Source organism: Podarcis tiliguerta (genome assembly GCF_965153285.1).
Source record: "Podarcis tiliguerta genome assembly, chromosome: 2".
Taxonomy (NCBI): Eukaryota; Metazoa; Chordata; class Lepidosauria; order Squamata; family Lacertidae; genus Podarcis; species Podarcis tiliguerta.
This window is the reverse complement of record NC_139535.1, coordinates 78,416,648-78,432,574: the sequence shown is the minus strand read 5'-3', so window position 1 is coordinate 78,432,574 and position 15,927 is coordinate 78,416,648. Positions and strand designations below refer to the sequence as shown.

The window sequence follows — 15,927 nt, the reverse complement described above, 5'->3', positions numbered from 1 at the left end:
TTATCGGTTTCATGGGATATTTATGTTGACAAGCTGTACCATTTTAGACTACCAGTGTGGGATCAAAGCATGAAATCAGGCGTGGGAAAGTGGTGGCCCTCTAGATGTTGGACTCCAGTCCCCATTAGCCCTGGCCAGGAAAGCCAGTGGTCAGTGATGATGGGAGGTGTTGTCCCACAACATCTGGAAGGTTACCCTTCTGTGGCTTAGATGCTGCCATATATATAATCAACAAAAATAGCATGTTAGGTGGAAGGCTCTGCCTTAGCTCTGCAGGGCCAGTCCTGCCATTAGGCAAGGTGGCCAACGTGGGTAGCAGATGTGAGGGGACATGAAAGGGCAGCAAAATGTTAATTAAATAGGGAGCAAACATTTCTACTTGCTAGGTGGAACTATTGCCCCCCTGACCCTTTGACATTGTAATTTTGTATAAATGGAGAATGTTTTATATTAGAGAATATTTAAACATTTATTATTCCACCTTCATTTTGGAAGGAAACCATCTGGCAAGAGAGAACTCTATATAATTGCTTACGGCAGAATCCTATGCACGTCTGCGCAGAAGCAAATCTTGGTGAATTCTATGGGGGTTACTACCCAAGTAAGCATGTGTGGAATTATAGCTTTAGATTCTCACTGCAAAACACCAAAATCAAACCAAATATAACCTGTGTAACACTTCTAGTCTCTTGAATACAGCTAGCTGGAGGATGGATGAGCAGGATTAATGTGAGGTAAATTCTTGGCTGTGCCTGCTCTGTCATCAGAACTGCAATATAAAAGGGGTTTCACAGAGAATTTTTGGTAACTCAGTATCACAACTTTTCTAATAGGCTTCTGGATGGAGATGCAGTGCTTCATTTTGCCTTTGCCTCAGGGTCAGCAGTAAATGGAACAATCTAGTCCTAAATTGGGGTTGCTTCTTTGTGCTGGACGGACCGCATGTCAGGGAGCTAAATCTCTTTCCTTTTGCCTGTTTGTGTCACCCTCAGAGCACACATGTAACAGGATCTGTAATAACGACAAAAGATTAGTGACTCAGAGCAATGAGCGTTACCTCATTACTGAGCTTGGGATGAAGCACACAATTGTGGGTCACACAGACGGATTGGATCCTGAGTGGAGCTTAGTGTAGATAAATACATTGCATAATTAATTCGATTTGAATTTTGTAGATTAAATGTCTTGAAATGGATTCACACTTCTGATGTTGTAGTGTCTCACTGTATAAAAAAGGGCATTGTTGACAAAACTTTCCTTTAAATTCTACTGTCTTTATCTGAAGCACATGTAGGGATAGGGCAATGAGTAAGGAAATGGGCCAATGCAGCAAAAAGCCATTTTTTTGTTCTCACTACCAGTTTGCTACTGGTCTAGCTTCAAGGTCCTTCTGCTAATTCAGAAAGCCCTAAACAACCTGAGTTCAAAGCACATTAAGGACCTTTTGATCCCTTATGCTCTACCTCAGATCCTCTGATTAGGCACTTCTTGTGGTTCCCCACATCCCTGTAAAATGGTAAAAGGTAAAGGACCCCTGGATGGTTAAGTCCAGTCAAAGGCGACTATGGGGTTGCAGCTCACATCTCGCTTTCAGGCCGAGGGAGCTGACATTTGTCCACAGATAGCTTTCTGGGTCATGTTGCCAGGATGACTAAACCGCTTCTGGCGCAACGGAACACCATGACGGGAACCAGAGCGCACGGAAATGCCGTTTACCTTCCCGCTGCAGCGGTATTTATTTATCTACTTGTTCTGGTGTGCTTTCAAACTGCTAGGTTGACAGAAACTGGGACAGAGCAATGGGGGCTCACCCTGTGGCACAGATTTAAACTGCTGACCTTCTGATCAGCAACCCCAAGAGGCTCAGTGGTTTAGACCACAGTGCCACCAGCATCACATAATATAATAATCTCAATAAATAACAAGATGAAAGATGAAAAAAAAGTATCTGACGAAGTGTGTATTACACACGAAAGCTCATACCTTGAAAGCTTATATTTAGTTGATCTTAAAGGTGCCACTGGAATTATTTTTCATCTTTCATCTTGTTATTGATTATGACTATGATCAACATGGTTATTCACCTGAATCTATAATATATATATATGCATTGCCAGCACACAATATTGGAGCAAAAAGTTTATATTTATTTAAATATAATCTACTCCCTCCATACTAAGTGAGCCTTAGTAATGTGCAGACACCAGGCTCTACGGATATCCACAAATACCTCTAAGCCTCAGACACAAGGTGATGACTCAAGAGTGCCCCTTAACCCAGTAATGCATCAGGGTGCCAGTGACTCCTCAACAAAAGAAACAAATTCAAGCTTCCAGCCTAGTTTCTAATGTGGACAAATATACATCTGTGCATGAAAAGGCCTTCTTGGTTTTGCTTCCATTCCAGGAAGGTTAATGGAAAATCTCACATCAGTAAGAGCTGTATTCCACCTGGAACACAATTTGTATTTCTTGTAGTTATTGGCTTCCTTTCTCTCTCTTTGCTAACAGTTTTTTGTTTTTGTTTTTAAGTCAGATAGGAACAAAATCAGTGCTATGAGCTTCAGTTCCTCTGTTATATTTAGTGAATCAATTTTATGAAGTTCTGTGCAATATTAAAAGAGAGTGTTCCTTGAAGGAAACAATCCATTCACATTAAGCTAACACCATCCTCCTAAGGGACCATTAATCTCATTTCAGAACCCTCAGTAGTGGTCTAAGCAGTGCCATCTAATTGAAAGATCATATTTGCTATTAATGCACTCATGCACACTGTCCCTGTCCATTACTTAAACAAATAAATTGATCAATATTAATTGTGCCTTTGTACATAGTAAAAGCTCGCTTTAGCCTAGAATATATATTTATATATATAATATGCTTTCCAGAGACAATTTAGTCCTGACGAATTTAGCCTGCTTGGGATGTACTTGAAGCCTCAGAAGAACTTTTTTTTTTTTTTTTTTTTTTTTTTTTAATATATATTTATTGAAGTTTTCAAATAAAGCATATATTAGATAAGCACAACTTATCATTGTCCATTTAACATCTCTCAATTATTACATGGGACTCCCCCACACCTCCCGCATACACTTACATCATTATTAAATTTATTTCAAACAAATTATCATTTAACTCATCTTAATTAATAATCTTAATTTGGTTTGACATATAATTCAGCCTTAAATCTAATTTAATGGTAGACAATTATCTGCACTGGCATCCAATTCAACACTCAGCCAAATTACAATATTTTTGTAAATAAATCTTAAATTCCCTCCAGTCTTCTTCCATCCTTTCTTCTCCCTGGTCTCGAATTCTGCCGGTCATCTCGGCTAATTGCATATAGTCCATCAGTTGCATCTGCCATTCTTCCACAGTGGGTAGCTCCTGAGTTTTCCAATTCTTGGCAATTAATATTCTTGCTGCTGTTGTTGCGTACATAAAGAATGTTCTGTCCTTTTTTAACACACTCTGGCCTACAATACCCAGGAGAAAGGCCTCTGGTTTCTTAGTAAAGGTGTATTTAAACACCTTTTTTAATTCATTATATATCTTCTCCCAAAAGGCCTTCACTCTAGGGCAGGTCCACCAGAGGTGAAAAAATGTTCCTTCATTTTCCTTACATTTCCAACATTTGCTATCAGACGAATGGTATATTTTAGCCAGTTTAACAGGGGTCATGTACCGAAGCCTCAGAAGAACTGTACAGAGTGCACGTCTTTCCTTTCTCTCTCTCTCTCTCTCTCTCTCTGTGTGTGTGTGTGTGTGTGTGTGTGAAAATGGAGACTTCAGCTTTGCGCAGGCTCAAAGGACCCTGCATATAAACTTGAAATGGATATCACCAAGTGCAAAGGGTAGTCACTTCTTAGCTCTCTGTGCAACTCAAGTACTGTCTGTGGTCAAAGAGAACACACAGGGAACAAGTGTTCTGTTGTCATAATTTGGAACTGTTTCAGGTGGCACTTTACAAATCTGAGGAGCCAGAGGGTCTAGAATTGGCTCAGTTTGGTGCTGCAAATGTGCCCTGAAATGAGTAGCTCTGCAGACTGCCGTATGAGCACCGAACTGACTTAAATACAAGCACTCCGACTGCATTGCTTTATGGACTGAACTGGTCTGTGTCACTCCCTAATACTGCAACTTTTATAAAATAGCTAACGGGGGATATTTCATCCCTCATTCAAGTTTCCTAGGGATCTGCACAGACTGGTCGGTTTCTGGTCCATATAGCATTTGTATGTTTTCACCCGTAAGTCCAGCCAATCCTGTTTCCATATTTATTCCATAGCTTAAACTGAATATCCATTTTCAATGTATTTGAATGTGTTTGGTTGTTGTTTTTAAGCAGAGAACTGTATCAGAATATTTGGTATGTGTGAAATATAGCTACACGCTTGAAAGGCATTAATTATATACATTTTTATCCTGCCAAAAAATGCTCCCCGAGTGGCTCACAAATGCCAATAACATTGCCTTCAGGCTTACAATGGGAAGACCTGAAATAAAACAGGCATAGGCAAACTCGGCCCTCCAGATGTTTTGGAACTACAACTCCCATCATCACTGACCACTGGTCCTGTTAGCTATGGATGATGGGAGCTGTAGTCCCCAAAAATCTGGAGGGCAGAGTTTGCCTATGCCTGAAATAAAAGGAAAAAGTCTTTGGAGGGAGGAGGGGAGAAAAAAGCAAACTCAGGTGAGGCAACTGCCTCAAGTGGCAAGAGCCACAGGGTCAGCAGGACTGTGGGTTCGAGCCCCACGTTGGGCAAAATATTGCTGCATTGCAGGGGGTTGGACTAGATAACCCTCCTGGTCCCTTCCAACTCTACAGTTCTATGATTGCTTTCATTCTGCCTCATCTTCTGTTTTCATGTATGTAGAGTGTATCAAATCTGCACGTGGTTCTCCTTTGAATGTATATTTAGCTTCCATTTTGTGGCCAAGCTCCTACTGCTGAGATCCTCAAGATGTTTGCGTGATAGTACACATTATTTTCCTAATTTGTATAGCCCAACAATCGACTAGAGATTCACCTGATTGTTTCAGTAGTTAATGAGTCTGCAATGATGGGTTATTTGACCCAACTTTGCGTCCTACCTCCAGTTAGCTGAATTGATAAATGACTGCATTGACCAGGGAGAGCATTATAGCTGAAAAGGTAAACAGGCTGCAGTTTAAAAAAAAACACCCCAAAACACACACAAGGCTGCAATCCTATGCATACTTGACCGGGAGGTAAACTCCACTGAACATAATGAGACTGAACTTCTGACTAAATATGCAGAGGATTGCCACGTGAGTTTGTGGGTCACTTCTCTAGAAAATTGTAAAGATATTTATAGCGCATGCTGAAAAAAGCATGACCATGTCCTCATTTTGGATGCTCCTGACATACTTAGAGGGTCCAGGCATTCAGTCCCATATTTAAAGCTGCAAGCAAATATAGTGTGGTAAGAAGGTTAATGTATTAGAGCAGGAAACCTTTGACAGGAGAAAAAACATTGTTTGAAGCTTTCTGTCACAAATGTTGCTTTAGTTTGGTCATTTTCATTTCTTGCAATAAAATGTTCACCGATGTCGCATTATGAACAGTAAGATATATTTATTTCCTGGAGAGTATGTGGATTCTTTGCATCTTGTGGTCTTTTGTCGGGAGTATTCTTATAATTGATCACATACCAGTATGTGTATCCATGTAGTCAAAATACAGGGTGTTAGTCAACTAGGTTTTAACCTTGAAATGAATGACCCTAACTTAGTCATGTTCATTAATTTCAGTGGATCTGCTCTGAGTGAAACTTTGTTGAATTCCACACATAATATTGAAATGGAATAATGGAATAAAATCCAGTAAATCCTGGGTAGGACCCTGTTATGTACTGAGTTGAATAGGATCCAAACTGCAGCAGTCTGATTGGTCCTAGAACAATAGGATTCAGAATGCAGCAGTCTGATTGGTCCTAGAACAATGCAGCAGTATGATTGGTTGGCAGGAACCACCCAATCATGCTCCAGATATAAGTGAATCCACAACCTGATTGGCTTACAGTAGAATTCCAGAATTAGCCAACCATGTGCAGCCCATTGTGTAAATAATGTATATAAAGCAGATACTTTGAGGGGACTTTCTTTCATTCCTCCTCACCACTATGAGCTGAATAAAGAGCATGAAGTCACTGTGCGACTCTGAGTATATTTCAGACCCAATAGGTATTCTTCCATGGAGATAAAGCATTTATTAGTGGAATGAGAGTCTTTCTCAAGAAATGGTTGCTATATGGGCATAATGCGAAATGGCTGACACAATTGAAAGAGCAGAAGAGAGATAGGACCACAAAATGGTGTAGGCATGCCCCGCTGTATCAGTCACTCCCACCAATGAAGAAAAAAGGATCTGCGCCCGCCACCACTAAGCCAACTCACAGAAATAAGCTCTTTGTACCTCTCCTCCATTCAGAACAGAGGGGAGGATGGGTGCCGAATCATGACATCCAAAGAAATATGACATATTGCATTTTAATACTACTGAGTGATAGCAACAGACTGAATTGTTTGATACTATTGCTTTTGTGAATTTGCATTTTGCATTTGGTTTAACGTGATTCTTACTCTGTGAGCCATCATGAGAGAAATAAATCGGAAGAACCATCTCCCTTGAATTATGGGAATAGTTATATCTAGAGGAGCAGTTAATTTTACCTATCCACTGCAGTCCACTGCACGTATTCTACCAAATGAGTCAACATCTTTCTATATTTTGGTAACAAAACAGAGAAGGTGACTCTACAAATGTTCTTAATGAAGTTAATGTCACAGGGACAGAAACGTGTCTGGGTAACTATTATTATCTGCATTTGTCATATAGGAAGGTGAGGCATGAAGGAATGCATTATTGAAAGTAATATAGGTAGCTATAAGTGGAACAGCCATCAAACCAGGTATCTGCAAATCAGTGGGCTGTGCTTCCAGTCATAAAATAAGAATTAACTCCCCTTTGTTCAGCTAACTATTCTGAATGGGTTTGACTTCCACTTCTTGCTCTTATTTCTCTTTTAGTTCCTTTCAGGGAATGAACAGGGTACAGTGAATGAGTGGAAGGGAGAAGTTTGTGGTGACAAATCCCCATCCCTGTCCTACTGACCTCCATGTCCTTGGTGGAAGGTCCAAAGAAAGTCTCCACATTAACAACTTGAATGTGCACAGCCTTCTTTTCTTTTCACATGATCAGGGACTCTGATCTGTTTTGACCTTCTGCAGAACACACCAAGGTCAGGGATTGGTCCTGCCATTGCAAGTTCTCTTCCCACAGTCCCTATTTTAAATCCAAACACTATTAAATATATCTTATTCACATATATCACAAAGATAAATTGAAAGTGCAAACTAATGCACAGCAGGTCTTGCTGTGTTTGGGGGGGGGGTTACTCCTCAGTAACTTCTTTCTTTCTTTCTTTCTTTCTTTCTTTCTTTCTTTCTTTCTTTCTTTCATCCCTCTGCATAACTATAAATCCCCTCCTAATCAACCAGCAACTTGAGTAGATTAAAGATAAATGTGGGGTAGGGTGGAGAGGGGATCCAATATTTCTAGTGTATAATAACAGTCTCCAAATCCATGAAAATAAAGTATCCTGTAGCTGGATTATTTATGTACTAAGACTCCATGGCCAAGCTATATTCATGCTAGCTACCTTGACAATTAAATTACAAGATTAGTAGTTCAATTACCAGATTGTCATAATGCCTAATATCTGCCTCCAAATGAAGTGAGGGCTTCTCCTAAGGCTGAAACACATAGTACCATTTCCCTGGCAGGCTGGTACAGACAGTGGTAAAGTTCACTCAGTAGGGATACGGGAGAAATTTGGTTTGGCAACTGAACTTCCTGCAAAATATGTATGCAAATTGAAACCCAACTTCTCTTAATTTTGTGTTGTCGGTTTTCCACCGAAAAACTGTAGAAAATGCACGTATTAGGCATAGTGTTCATGAAAATGCATAAATAATAAAAATAACATACAAAGCTGCATTATATTGTGCAATGATGCAAAATTGCCTGCAAATATGTGCATATTGGGAGAAAGGTTCACTAAAATACTGATGGGTTTTTTAGGGAAGTATTAAAATGTATTAATTTTATTTAAAATGAATGCTGAAATATAGACAACTGTACTTAGGACAGGGAGAATGAGAGGCTGAAATTGACATATTTGTCCATCTCTACTACTTGGGGAATTGCTCAGAAAGCTTTGGTGGCCATAGTTTAACATGGGCTCTACTAAGGTCAAGTGAGAATATAATACAGTCAGATACACAGTCATGATGATGAAGCTGTCAGATTTTGTAAACATTTCTTTTCTTTCCAGTACAAGTATATTTATGAAATACAGTTAGTGAAGACCACCAATGTTTCTCCCTAGTTAATGTACTTTTCTGCAGTACAGAAAAGGACTTCATGGCTGGAGTGGGGAAATTTACAAAAAACATTTAAAGAGTCAAAATATAATTTAGTGTCACACAAACAAAAAGAAGACATTTGAGCTATAACAAAATAAGCATTTCTGTATTGACTGCTTTATCCTTTAATTTGTATTTTTAAAGCAAATTTTCAAGCTGAGTATGCATTAAGAATATCTTACCCTAAAGCAAGCAACTGCTGTAAGTACTAATGACACTATGTGACACATTCATCAAATTACATGTTGTGCAAATTGCATTTCTCACGGCCCACACTCCTGTTTTTATTGAAATCACTGAATCTAATGATCTATTTTCATTAAACTGTTGTGATATCAGGAAAGAAATACATTGTAATTTCATTACCAAAGTCTGCAACCGGAGATAGATGTAATAAAAACCAATTTTGATAAAAAATATTTGTCCTAAAAAGATTAGAAAGTTAAAACATACACATCTACAACAATAATGCTACAATCCACTGATGGAGATCAGTGAGACTTATTCCCAGGTAAGGGTTTGACTTCAAAAGTGCTATTGCACAGCCTCTGCAAGACCCACCAATCAGCTGACCATTTGGTCTCATGTAGCCCAATGCTCAGGGCTTTGCTGGCACCACCGATCAGCTGATTGATGGTGCCTGCAAACCTCCTTTCAGCTGAGACAGGTCTTGGCCTGTCCCTCATTGGATCTCATCTAGGGCAGGTGGACACAGCTTGGCCAAAATGGCCCCACAGGCCAAATGGGGAGGACCAGCGTGCATACTTTATTTTAATGGACCAGAAGTTCCCCACTGCTGATCATGTGAGGGAGAGTAGGGCTGGCAAGCTCTTCTGCCCTTGGTATGTCAACTCTCCTGTTGCAGTTCGAAAGCATGTCATAGTGCAAGTAGATAAATAGGTACCACTCCGGTGGGAAGGTAAACGGCATTTCCATGCGCTGCTCTGGTTCACCAGAAGTGGCCTAGTCATGCTGGCTACATGACCTGGAAGCTGTACGCTGGCTCCCTCGGCCAATAAAGCGAGATGAGCACCGCAACCCCAGAGTTGGCCACAACTGGACCTAATGGTCAGGGGTCCCTTTACCTTTACCTAGAATCACAGAAGTGTAGGACTGAAGGGTGTATTTATGGAGAGTCCCTACATGATCTAAAACTTTGACCATGCAGGTTCTCTATTGCAGAGGGAGCTTCAGTGAGCAGATTCTCTATTTTAGAGGACTTCACTCGAACTCATGGAGGGATTAAAAAAAGGGAACTGAAGATTACGCAGCAGATGGGACAGGCCTTATGAGCTCCCTCATGTGATTTTGATTGCCCCAAGAAAGAGAGCATCTAAATAAGTCTTCTGTTTTTCTTCCTTTTTAAATCTTTCCTTATTTTGGGTAACACAGTGTGTAACCAACTCGTGTGAGAGCTGGGGGTAAGCCACAGGGCGCCCCTACCCCATTACTTGACAGCCTGGATGGAGCACCCCCTCCACCATTTGTACATCTGAACACAGGGAATCTGTCCAGACATTAAAAGTTTCTGAGCAGGATTGGGTTTTCCTGTGTGCATTAATTGAATATGCTTTGAACAGCTGGACAGGGCTCAGGTCGTAACCAAAATGTCACATTTTGATTTGGAACAGAAAATCAGCTGGAATACTTCTAGGCAGTTCAGGGTGAAGAGATACTGCTGGAATGAAGGTGGTGGTGGTGGTGGGGGGGGGGACAGAAAGAGAGAGAGATTGGCTTCTGGCATATATATGTCCTCAATAATAAACACAGATGCCTCCAAGGCTATTCTTGCCCAATTAAATCCTTTCACAATGTAACTGCAGTTGCCGGCTTCTCAACTTCATGTTGTTACATAGCATTTTGGTAACCTACTTAGCTAATACGCCAAGGCCCTTCTTGCTGCCCATCAACTGTAATGAGGAGCTTTAATTGAGAACAAGGCTGAATGGGAAGCAGAGGAATAGGATCCTCAGTTACATGAACAACCTAGTCTACAATCTAGTTAAATCAATGGTGTGTGTGTGTGTGTGTGTGTGTGTGTGCACGTGTGCGCGCGCAAGGGTGATCTAGTCCAAGACCCTGCAATGCAATACAGTGGTCCCTCGGGTTAAGTACTTAATTCATTCCGGAGGTCCGTTCTTAACCTGAAACTGTTCTTAACCTGAAGCACCACTTTAGCTAATGTGGCCTCCTGCTGCCGCTGTGCCGCCGGAGAACGATTTTTGTTCTCATCCCGAAGCAAAGTTCTTAACCCGAGGTACTATTTCTGGGTTAGTGGAGTCTGTAACCTGATGTGTATGTAACTTGAAGTGTATGTAACCCGAGGTACCATTGTAATCTTTTGCCCAACATAGTACTTGAACCCATAACTCAGAGATTAAGAGGATTATGCTCTACCAACTGAGCTATCCAAGGTTCAGTTTATTTAAGGGACTAGAACCAAAATGTTTTCAGTACTTTTACACTGGCATAACTAGGTTGCAGGTTGAGCTGTCACTATTAATATTATCATCATTATTACTAGTTCAGGTCACGTATATGACTGGATGAAACAGAATGCTGTGAAAAATCTGTTGTCAGGTGAACTAGGGCTATTGAAAGACCTAGACTATAAATTACTGAATGTTAAATGGGCTTCATAGGGGGGGGGGCTGCAGAAGGGTTAATTGAAACCCAAATAGGTATGTAGTGTGCAGACAGACTATATCCCCAGGCGCTTGCTTTCCCTTTAGGTCTGCCCCTGCTCATGCTGTTACCTTCCATTCTTGGGAGATGTGTTGCAAAATTCCGCACAGCAGCTGGCTTTGCTTTTGGAACATTTTAATTTCCAGACTTAAAAAAAAGAATGCCATGCAGTAGACACCCCTTGCAATAAGATTTTTGCGTGCTCTATTCTCAATTTACATTTAAGAGATGGTTCTTCTTGCTTTGGTTAAATGAATTATTTGCAGCACATGGCACTTTCCCTAAAGTGATCGTAAAAAGGCTTTTTCATATTTTGATATCTTTAAATCTGCTATATAAGATGTGAACCATTAGATAATGTGTTTTCTTATCATTCCAGGCAAAGAGCATCACAGTTAGAGTCAAATGGCAGCTATATAGGATTGTTATAAAGTCCTTGAGGGGTTTTACATATTAATAACATTTTACCTGTTTGAGATAAGCTGAAATACTACAGCTTGTGTCACAAAGGGAGCATAAGAAGCTGTCTTATGCTGTCTAGTCTAGAGAAATTAGTTGGATGGGATGGAGGATAGAACTGCTACACTACCTCACAGCAGGTATTTTTGGCCTCCTCAATATTTGTTGGAAGGGGCCTGCCCCCCCTCAGTGATGATGAAGATAGTGGTGATATTGACAAGACAGGTGGGGGAAACCCATGATGCAATGCGTGTCACAGTTTCAGTAGCCAGCTCCTCCAGAATGCTCGACTTCCTCCAGATCACATGATGTCTTGCATGCTTGACATCATACACACATGACATGTGCTGGGCCCCCTCAGTTTTGGGGGCAACTTGGTACCTCTACACATTTGGTTGAAGCGTTCCGTTTCTTCTTTTCATTTGTGTCTTTATCACATCTACATTAAATATCTACTGATAAACTATGTAAAAGGCTTGATGTGATTGTACACATGATTTCCATCAATATTCTCTTTGTGCAATGTTTTACTGGTGTACACCAGGGCTGTATTTGCTTATTACGGGTAGAGGATATAAAAGAGCCTCTTTTGTATTTAATTCAGATGTAAGAAATACAAATAAAATTAATTAAAAGTAATTTCTATTTCTATTCATTCAGATAACATAGTATTAATATTACTGAAATTACAAAATTATTTCAGAATTATTTTGTTTCTGTTTTAAGATTTGCACTGCACTGTATTTCTTGGCAGTTTTTGAAAGCTGAAACACTGCATCAAAGTTCGTGTGGGAATGGGGAAGACATTTGGCCAGCTCTAAAACTGACAGGGAAGTTGTCCTCCACTTTGCACCAACAATGCATTTGTCTCATTTATACCTATAAGTCTCCCATCATCTGATTAGTGCTCTTCTACATCCCCCACCTCAGAACCTTTCTCCCTGTTCCTTGCCCCTATATCAACTTTCTTGGAAATAGGGTACCAATCTTATAAGCAAAGGAACACAATGAAGAAGAGTTTTCTTTTTAAAAGCAAAAAAGCACTATATTTAACAAGAGACCTAAGATTGGTTCCCTATTTCCAGTCTTTACAAAGCATGGCAGGTCAGATACCCAAAGGAAGTACTAGAATCCCTAAAATTGTAATGCATTTGAATGCAAAACTCCAAAGTTACACACGTTGAAAGTTCAAAGATCATTTCGAAGGATTATAAGCAGACTAATTAATGATCTTTGGACCCCAGAATCCTAGTTCGGAGAATTTTAAAGGTGTTATTTTTTCCTAGTCTTTGACATGGATGACTCTTGTCTGATCTTCTTGAAACATGGCAAGTGTTATCCCCCTATGGAGTAATATAATGTGTTCAATTTTCATGGTAGTTGAGCACAGAACTCCAATGTTACAGGCAGCATTAATCTGGTTTAGACTCCATTGAATGTAATAGAAAGCTTATTGGAAGTCTCCCCATTTTAAATTGCATCTCAAATGGAGACTCTTTATCTAATCTCTCTTTAAAAAATTGCAGGTGTGATGCCCTGAAGTAATCTAAATCCTTCAAATGTAGTTCTAGTCAGCTTTGAAATGCCATGAATAAAAAAAAATGCTGTGTGTGTGTTCCCTTGAAAATAATGATGTCCAAAAAATGAATTCCAAATTAGCTAAATACAAGTGAAAGTTTTACAAAAGGAACAAATTTTAAAAAATAATTTTAAAGCCAAAATCACAAAAGGAAAACAATCATTTCCCCCAGTACACATCTTTAAGATATATGTGCAGGTTTGCATTGATAAAACAACGCCAAATCCAGTCCTGATGTGTTTGTATGTATAGTTGAGTCAATATGGATTTTGTTTGAGCACTTGTGTGCATTCCTAAAACAAAACACAAACTTCATAGTTGTGTGTATGACCACATGAGCATTGCAGGGTAGCTTTCTTAAAAATGAACGTCTACAAGCATATTAGTAACAGTGGGGAATGCAAATGCCTGAAATAACTTAGATGAATTGTTCATGCTCCCATTCTGAAATTAGTTATATATATTATCTTAATGGAATAAGAATTCAAGAGCAGTGGAGCACATGGCAGAGACCACACATAGTAAAGGGATAGAACTGGGAAAATCTGCTCACCTCTTGGTAGGACATCCCTCCTGTTAAACTACTCTAAATCAGGTATCTTCTCCTCAAAGCTCGTCTTCGAATCAAAATGTTGTTCCATTACCTTCTAGTTAACAGAAAATTCTGGATATTTGGAATTCCACAAAATAGTTGGCTGTTTTGTGCAACTCTATCTTCTGTAATAGAGAATGAAAAATGGTGCTCTGCACTCATAAGGCCATTTGCTAGTTTGACAAAATGAACAAAATAATGTAAAATGTAAGCATTAACTATGATTTGCAGCTGAGAGTACAGACAATATGTAATCATTTACTGTCTGAAATGGTATTTTGGAATGAGCTGGGATTACGCTTTTGTAAAATGCAAGATGTTTTCTAGCTTCATTAGAGCTCTGTGAGATTAACTAACTAGTTCACCAGATGCATCCCAGAAAATCTCTATGGGCTGTGCCCTATATTTGTAAGCTATTATGTGAAAACTATTATTAGGCTGGTTATTGGCAGAGTTATTATGAGAATGGAGATGGTTAGGGAATGCGGCTTCAAAACAGAGTGAACATATAGGCTAAGTATCCAGTTTGGTACATCATACCCCAAATGGAACCCATAATAAATGCAGGCAGTTTGTAGAGGAGAAATATGCAGCTTTACTTACTTACTTACTTACTTACTTACTTACTGCAGAGAATCTAGGGAGCTGCCCTGAAAGTTGTGTTGCAGCGATTTGCACAGCAAATTACGTTATCTAGGGATAGTTAGAAAGTACCTTCCCAATCTCACAAGCCTATTCCTGTGATGATCAGAAGACAGTGGGCAATAGTCAGCTTTGTTTTACCTGGTGTATAACTACTGAAATTAATGGACCTAGCTTAGTCAAGGTTCATTCATTTCAATGGGTCAGCTCTGAATAAAAGTTAGCTGACTCGCATCCACTTTCTACACAATCTGGTGCAGGAGGAAGAAATTCATAGGACTTTCAGGGGCACTTTGTGGGGTGGGAGAGTAATGGTTTTAACTGTGGGAAGTGGGAAAGTAATGGAGTCAGCTGTGGTGACTTCTCTGTGTTTTTCATTTCTAAACAAACAAACTATTTTACAATTAAAGTTAATGCTTTTCCAGACAGGTAGCCTTGGTAGTCTTTTGCAGTAAAAGCAACAAAGAATATTGTGGCAATTAAACGGCAAAACAGCCCAACTCAAAGCCATCTATGGCTGCAATTCTAACCATACCTACTCAGAAGTAAGTCCCATGTAAGTGGTGTTAGACTTGCAGCCAAGCTTGATTTCACAGTTTAGTATAAACTTGTCATCCTGCCTTAGGCATCAGGGTGGGACAATTTAGGACCCTGAAGATACTTTGCTCTTTGTTTCCTGGATTGTATTGCTTACTCCTTCACTCAGCTGTAATGCTACTTAACCACATATAAGTCCTTTTTATTGTAACATTTTATTTCATAAATGCATATTTCATACAAAAAAACAGACATCTGTATGTGTCTACTGAAACATAATACTCAAGCAAATGTGTGTTTCAAATGTGAAGATTTGGCTGGGAATGGGGCAAAACTTTTAAAGCAAATATTCAGGGGGTGGATGGTGAAAACTGAGCAGTCAAATTCAGATGTTTCTCTCTCCTTCCTCCCCCAAGAGCCTTGGACTTTAATGGAGGAGCACAGATAAAGTCTACGGATTACAAAAGAGATTGCTTCTTCTAATGTGATAAGAAACACAATACAGTAAAGATACATTTCATGGGTTTTTAAAATTCGCAAAAAGAAATGTATTAAGTCTCCAAAACATGTTCATTTTTAAAGCTTTTTGTTGCAGAGCACTTGTATTTCTCTAAGACCTGTCCAGGGTCCTGAAATATCTATCGCTGACTGCTCTCATTCTCTGACTTGTTAAGTTGCTAAACAGTCACTGCCAGCCCTTGTTGTTTGCTTGGACTGCTGCCCAGGGGCTCAGCCACATCAGACAGTACAGGATAGTTGCTTATTTGTGCATGAAGCAACATGCAAGTTTATTTGGTGGCCCAAATGTTAGCCGTACCTGAAATAAGCAAAAGTTCTCCAATAATTTTTATCATGTATATGGGGTGCTTCCCCTACCTATCTGTGTATATAATTAGTAAAATAATCAAGACATGTCTCTGTATCCTGAACACCAGAATGGGACTGGGAGACCATAGGGAGGCTTATTTTTGCACAGT

The 15,927-nt window shown here is 39.7% G+C and overlaps 1 protein-coding gene across 2 annotated transcripts in view; it reads left to right on the top strand.

Moving 5' to 3' along the window:
- GABRG2 (gamma-aminobutyric acid type A receptor subunit gamma2) overlaps positions 1-15,927 on the top strand; it is a 59,282-nt gene that overhangs the window by 28,603 nt on the left and 14,752 nt on the right. The gene's annotated exons all lie outside the window — the stretch shown is intronic.